Here is a 6,358-nt window from a genome sequence, read left to right on the forward strand (position 1 = left end):
AAGAATAAGAATTTGTAGCCAGACCAGAGGAGTATAGGGGACCCAAACTTTGAGGATTGTGTCTGATGCTGTGTGTTGGCAGGAGAACTATTCCCACCCTTTCATACTCTCCCCTGCACCCCCGTGAGCTTGGATCCTTGACAAACACCTTCCCAAGACTTCTTTGTCAGTTGGATTCTTTGTTTCTTTATTTAATTGTACATATTTATGGGATAGAGTGTGATAACTCCAAACATGTATAAAATGTGTAATGATCAAATTGGGATAATCATCTCTAATGACTATTTATTATTTCTTCATATTGGGAGCATTCAAACTTTGCTCTTCTGATTCTTTATAAAATGTATTCTCCATGTTTTGTAAAGTTCTTCATAAAGTTCCTCATAAAATATGTTCAACCTCCAATTCTCCACGCTGAAGAAGTTGGAGACCAATGTCCAAAAGCAATGGAGAAGACCAGAGCACCTCCCAAAAAACGAAGCACTTCATTTTTCTTCCCCTTTTTATTCTTTCCAAGCTACCAGCCTATTGATTGGTGCCATCCACATCCCTGGTGGATCTTCCCCCTCAGTTTGCTGGCCTGTGTGTCAGGCACCTACAGACACACCCATGACTGACTAATCTGCTAGGCGATTCTCACTCAAGACAAGTTAACATATAATTAACTATCTCACCTGCTATCTGATGCACTTGGGTGCCCACCATAGGGTCTGCTAATGGGAGCATTTGTGTGACAGGAGAAGGTGGCAGGTGATTCCTGCTCTGGTAGTGGAAGCCACAGTAGCAGGGGTGTTTCTTCTTGAGTTTTCCCCGGCTTCCATAGCAGATGCGCCTAGCTTAGGGAGTGTAGAATCTGGGAAATGGGTTATGACACTTTTGCTTTCTCAGCTCCCAAACAGTTAGTGGCTTCCTGAAGTCTCCAACCTCTGCATAATAGATCTTTCTCTTTTGATTTGCACAACCATCTTTGATACAAGTTCTCTAAGTTGAATTCCCTCTATCTGAAATACATAGGGTGATTTCTGTTTTCCAGATGAGACGATTTCACCTGATGGCAGAGCCCAGGATGTGACTGGGTATCTGGATAGCAAAAGTGGGATAGAGATGAAGACCTGGGGGCACCGAGATCAAAGGGTAGGTATTGAGAAGGTCACAAGTCCTGGGAACAGGCCAACAGTGGAGGCCAGAGAGCTCTCACACTTCATCCAGAGTCTGGGTCCTCTTGGGATATTGGGTCCCCCCCCCAAATACTCCATCCACATTTTCCTTCAACCAGAGCATCCTCCTTTCCCTAACAGCCACCTCTGTACCCTTCTGACTGCTCTGCCATCTAGGCGGACTGCTTGCCTGCCACTCCCCCAACACGTTTTCATGAACTAGGTCCTTTTCATAGCTTTCCTACCTCTGCGGGTTCCCAGAAATGGATATTGTGGCATGTAATGTCTTACTTCTTCTTAAAAGAGCTTCTCAATCTAGAGCCCATGGGTGATCCTAAAGGGTGCCAGGACACACCCAAAACATACAGGTAAATCTACATGTATGTGCATGTATGTATTTTTAAGGGAAGGGGTTATCCTATTTCTCACACTTTCAAAGGGGTACTTTTTCCCTTCAGGGACTGGTTCAGAGATGAGGTAAAGAACATTCATTAACAGAGTTTTTGGTATATATTTTGCTCAAGGACTCTACCTTTTTCCTGTAACCTCAGAAAATTCCTTTTTTTTTTTTTCCATGCATCACAGTTTCTTCATCTGTAAAGTGGAAACAGCAATCTCTACCTCTCCAGATTGTTGTAGGCACTGGAAACGATATGGAAAACTGGCATGGTGCCTGCTCTGTTTGATTTTAATAAATGTCATCTATTGGTATTGAGCTAGTTTGGTTTCCTCCAGACACAGACCTTTAGAAAGGGGAACGAGTGCACACATTTCATTTGGGAAATGACCTAGAATATGTCAGTAGAGAACATGTCACTTGGTGCCACCTGTGAATCCCTGGGTTATCTGCTGAGTTACCTGCTCCAGGGTGGGGGGAGGCACTGCAGAATACCCACCTATTAGCCATCCATGAGTGGCCAAAGGCTTTCTGGGGCATTAGCTCTCCAGCACACCTGGCTCCCTGTGTCCAGGAAGAACCCGCAGGCATACACGCTCAGGCATTCCTAGCAGCAACTCGTTGTATTAAGGTGTGTGCTCACGCAGAAGCATCAGGACAACAACTGCCACAGTGACGAATCTGAGCCCTTCTGTGTCCTCACAGCTGGCATGGGCAGATCTCCTTCTGCACCGTTAGCAGTGAGCTCATCTGCTTTTCTGTGCTGGATTCAATTATGCTATTGTATACACAGCTCTACCTCTCTGAGAGGATGAAAAGCCTTTTGAAGACAGGAGGTTCCATCTCACCCTGTTCTCTGATGCCCGTATCTGAAGTAAGGGCTGATCTACAATGGAAATGCCCCATGCATGTTTAAAATGAGTTATCTGCAGTTTGGGAGGTATCCGATGACCCTGCTCTGCCAGAGAAGGGGCACTGTTAGGCATTCCACACACAAGGTAGGAGATTTATGTCCCCTCCTGTTTCTGTGGCAGGTGCCTTTATCACTCAGCGTGTACGATTCCCGAATCACTTGCCAAGGGATTCATGTCTCAATATTATAATCTCCAAAGCAAAGATATTAGAAATTCAATGTTAAAAAAGGAACTGTTTAGGGTGTCAGCACGTGTGACAATTAGCAGAGAGGATCCCCCCTCCCTGTTTCTCCCTGAACTGCACTAGTAAGCTCTTTTGCACCTTGGTACAAAGAACAGGAAGAATACGGACTATTTATATGTATGCCCCACCCACACCCACATCCTCCACTTCCCAACCCGTCTCGCCAGCACACGGGGAGCATGGTCTGTTCCCCGGAGCACATGCCTGAATAAGCCTGATTGCTTTCCTGTATTTCTTTGTACAACTTTAAATATTCATCGCGCCATCAAATTAAATCGGATTCTTTAGCTGTCATTCTTTTCAATGCAGACTTCTTTTCTCTGGTACCTGCCCTTCCACCATCTGAAGCCTCTGGAGACAGGGCATTTGTGTAGCATGATTTCCAATCAAGAGAAAGGGACGCTAATGAGAGCACGGGTGGGCGGGGCTTGTCGCAGAGCAGATCAGCTGATTCTCCCAGCTCAAAGCTTTGCGGATGAACGGCCAGGTGCGAAGGAGACAGGACAGAGTGGGTGAAGGGTGAAGTGGAAACTACCCAACTGGTTCATGTCAGCCTTCCTCCTTTCCCCTGGGCCAAGTCCGAGGGCAGAGAAGATAGCCCTTCAAGACTTTCATATTCTTGGACCAGAAACAGGGAGCACGATGGGATGATAATGTTGAAGGCCCTTCTAGCCCCTCAAGTCATTAAATTTCTTTGTCCGGCAGCGATAAAAACTTAACGAGAAAACGAGAAAAGCCCAATGGGAACCTCTAGGAGAAATTGGAGGGCGGGAGGAGAATGTGAATATGCAGATCCGGCTGGATATTATATAGCATTGTAAGTTTCAATGCAATACATTATATTTTAATCTACTTCCTCTGCCTGTGCGGTCCCTTCAGGAGGGAATCGATCAGCGAGCAGCGGACTAACGTGCAGGGGAAGGGGTCACCATCCCTGCACTGTAGTCATTTATAACCAGACTGAAGTTGGATTATGCACCGCAGGAGATGGCCCCGCCCAACAGCGGCGGCAAATGGCGACCCGCTGGGGCTAGAGGAGGGCCAGGGACCACTGCAGCGGGCACTGCAGCAGTCCGCAATGCGGGCCCCTCACCAGAGTTCTTCACAGCAGTGCCAGGCTCCGGAGTGGGCCCCGCTGAGGGACAGCGTGCTTCAGTACCACGCTGGGCTGGACAGCGCCTCGAGCGCTCAGAGCAGAGTTGGAGGTCCCAAGGAGGCGATTTTCCCGGAGAGTGTGGTGGGCACAAAGGCCAAAGCCCCCCTGGCATCCTGTCAGCATGGCCCTGGGTGAAGCCCATCTCTCTGGGCCTCAGCTTTTTTTCCTTTGCAAGCGTTCATGCTACCCAAGGACTCTCAGGGTCTTGCTTTCTAAGGATTTGTGCTTGCGAACGATAGATTCTCAGACCTAGCAGGTCTTCAGAGCCATTGTGGAGGGAAATTAAATAATATTTCTGGGTACGACTGTGGAGCATTCATAGGACTTTGAGGAAAGCGGGACAAGGTGTCTTTTTAACATGCATCCACTTTGGCTTTTCCGCACTAAGTTGGAAAGTAGTTCTCGAATGACTGCGCTGGAACGCCTGTCCACCTTGGGTTTTTGATCTCTCCACCAAGACCTCCCTGCCCTCACATCTGCACATCTGTGCTGCATCTTCAACCCAGCGTTCCTGCTCCCAACTGCCTTTTAAAAAATTCCCTAAACTTTCAAAGCCTTCATGTGTTCCAAGCCGACCTTAGGTTTTCTTCTCAACGATAAGCAATATGGAAGCCCAGGCAGCTGCTTGCAAAGAGGTCGTGGCCTCACAGCGAAGGCAGGCAGGCAGCTGGCTGGGATACAGTGCTCGGTGCCCCAGGAGGGGTGTGTGGCTGAGGGCTGGGGAAGCAGAAAGGAGATTCTCACACAATGTGACAGATGGCGTCCCCTTTGAGTGGAGGTGTCACCCTCTCCTGGGTCTCCTGCTTAGGTTTTGCATGCCAGGTTTCCTTGCTATCACAAACAGATTCACTTGTGGCATGCAGATCACCATCAAGGAGAGAAATGGTCTCTCTGCTCATTCAGCCTGGAGCCTCTGGGAACACCTGACTTACTCCATTCTTCTGCGTCATAATCCTTCTGTTATCCTTCCCCGGTCTTCCTTTCCCCCAAGGTCTTCCCTCTGTCCCTGCTTGTCTATTTCTCTTCACTTGGATGGCTCCCTCCCAACAATCTCTGTCTCCTTCCCGCCGTTCCTTGTCCTCAGCTGTGAGCTGCTGTCTGTCACGAGGGTGGTCTGCAGTGGCTGCTGGTGAAGGAGGTTCTTGAAGAGACGGGGTTGGGTGGTTCATCACAACACATTATTCCAGGAGTGCGGTGAGGACAGTGGCACTGGGACCAGCTTTGTACTCAAGTGTCAGGGTCATTAAAGCCAGCCCTGGCTGGCAATCAAAGTCCCTACAAGTAACTGCAACCAGACTGGCTCAGCAATGCCCACAGCTCCCTTTCACTCAGAGGGCTACATGCCAGACTCCTTCCTTTCTGAGCAAATGGTCATTCCATCCTCCACCCTTCTCATTTTGTCTTACCCTTTCTCCTTTGCCAACCCACTTGGAGCACCATTGTGATGCTTTGGGCCTCCATTTCTGGTGCACCTTACAGGCACATGCATGCCTGAATTCCCCAAACCTTTCTCTTTTACCCAAGAGGTCACCCTGTTGGAAAACTTCTATGTCTTTCTATGCAAACTCCTTTTTTCTCAGGGTCGGTTCAAATCCATGCTCATAACTAGAAGACATAGGAATCCCTTCTTCCTGACCATTATTTTCATGAAACAAGGTGATTGTATTCCTCTTCCGCATGAGTCTGATTATTCCAAAGTGATGCCAGCTTTTTCCAAGAGCAAGAGACAGATAGTTAGACATCATAACACATCCCACTTCCATCAAGTATGGACTGGAATGAATACTTCTTTTCTTCCTTTATCTCTACAGAAGTTTCTGGTGGAAGTAACACACACATACCATTAGGGTTCCCCTGTGTTTTTGCTCTGAATCATGAACCTTTTTAAGATTCACTGTGGGAACTCTCCTGGAATATTCAACTTTGGTGATCCTGTCTCCTTGAGTCTAGTTCCTATCCTCCTTATCAACTGGTTCAGTGCCTACTATCAGAAGTAACACCTAGAGGTCTCACCTAGAGCCAGAAGCATACATGGCCCCTGGAACACAATGTTCCCCCTCTGTCACACACTCTCCCTGTGGTGCCACACTCCCCCATCACATCGGTGCACTCCCTATATGCTCAGGTTGACCCGGATCAGCTCTATTTCCTCCTTCTCTTTTCTGTGCTATAACATGGCCCACTGGACAAAACACTGGAGGAACTAGACAAGGTTCCATCAGCTACCCTGCTGCAGCCAAATCTATCACTTGCTTCCTTCTTTGGACCACTTGCCCACTGCTTCTAATTAGCACAACAGCTCTGCAAGGTAACTACTCATATTCCCCCTTTGCAGGTGCAAAAGTTGACGCTCACAGAGGTCGACTAGTTCACCCATAATAGCTAGTAGATCTGAGACTGTAATACCAGCTTTCTGCCTTTTTAATTCAGGAAAACTGTTCAGACTGTGCAACTTTCAGCTTTAAAGGAAGGGAGGGTTCAGACATTCAA

This window comes from Fukomys damarensis, unplaced genomic scaffold (assembly GCF_012274545.1).
Source record: "Fukomys damarensis isolate Sample0158 unplaced genomic scaffold, DMR_v1.0_HiC HiC_scaffold_20, whole genome shotgun sequence".
NCBI lineage: Eukaryota > Metazoa > Chordata > Mammalia > Rodentia > Bathyergidae > Fukomys > Fukomys damarensis.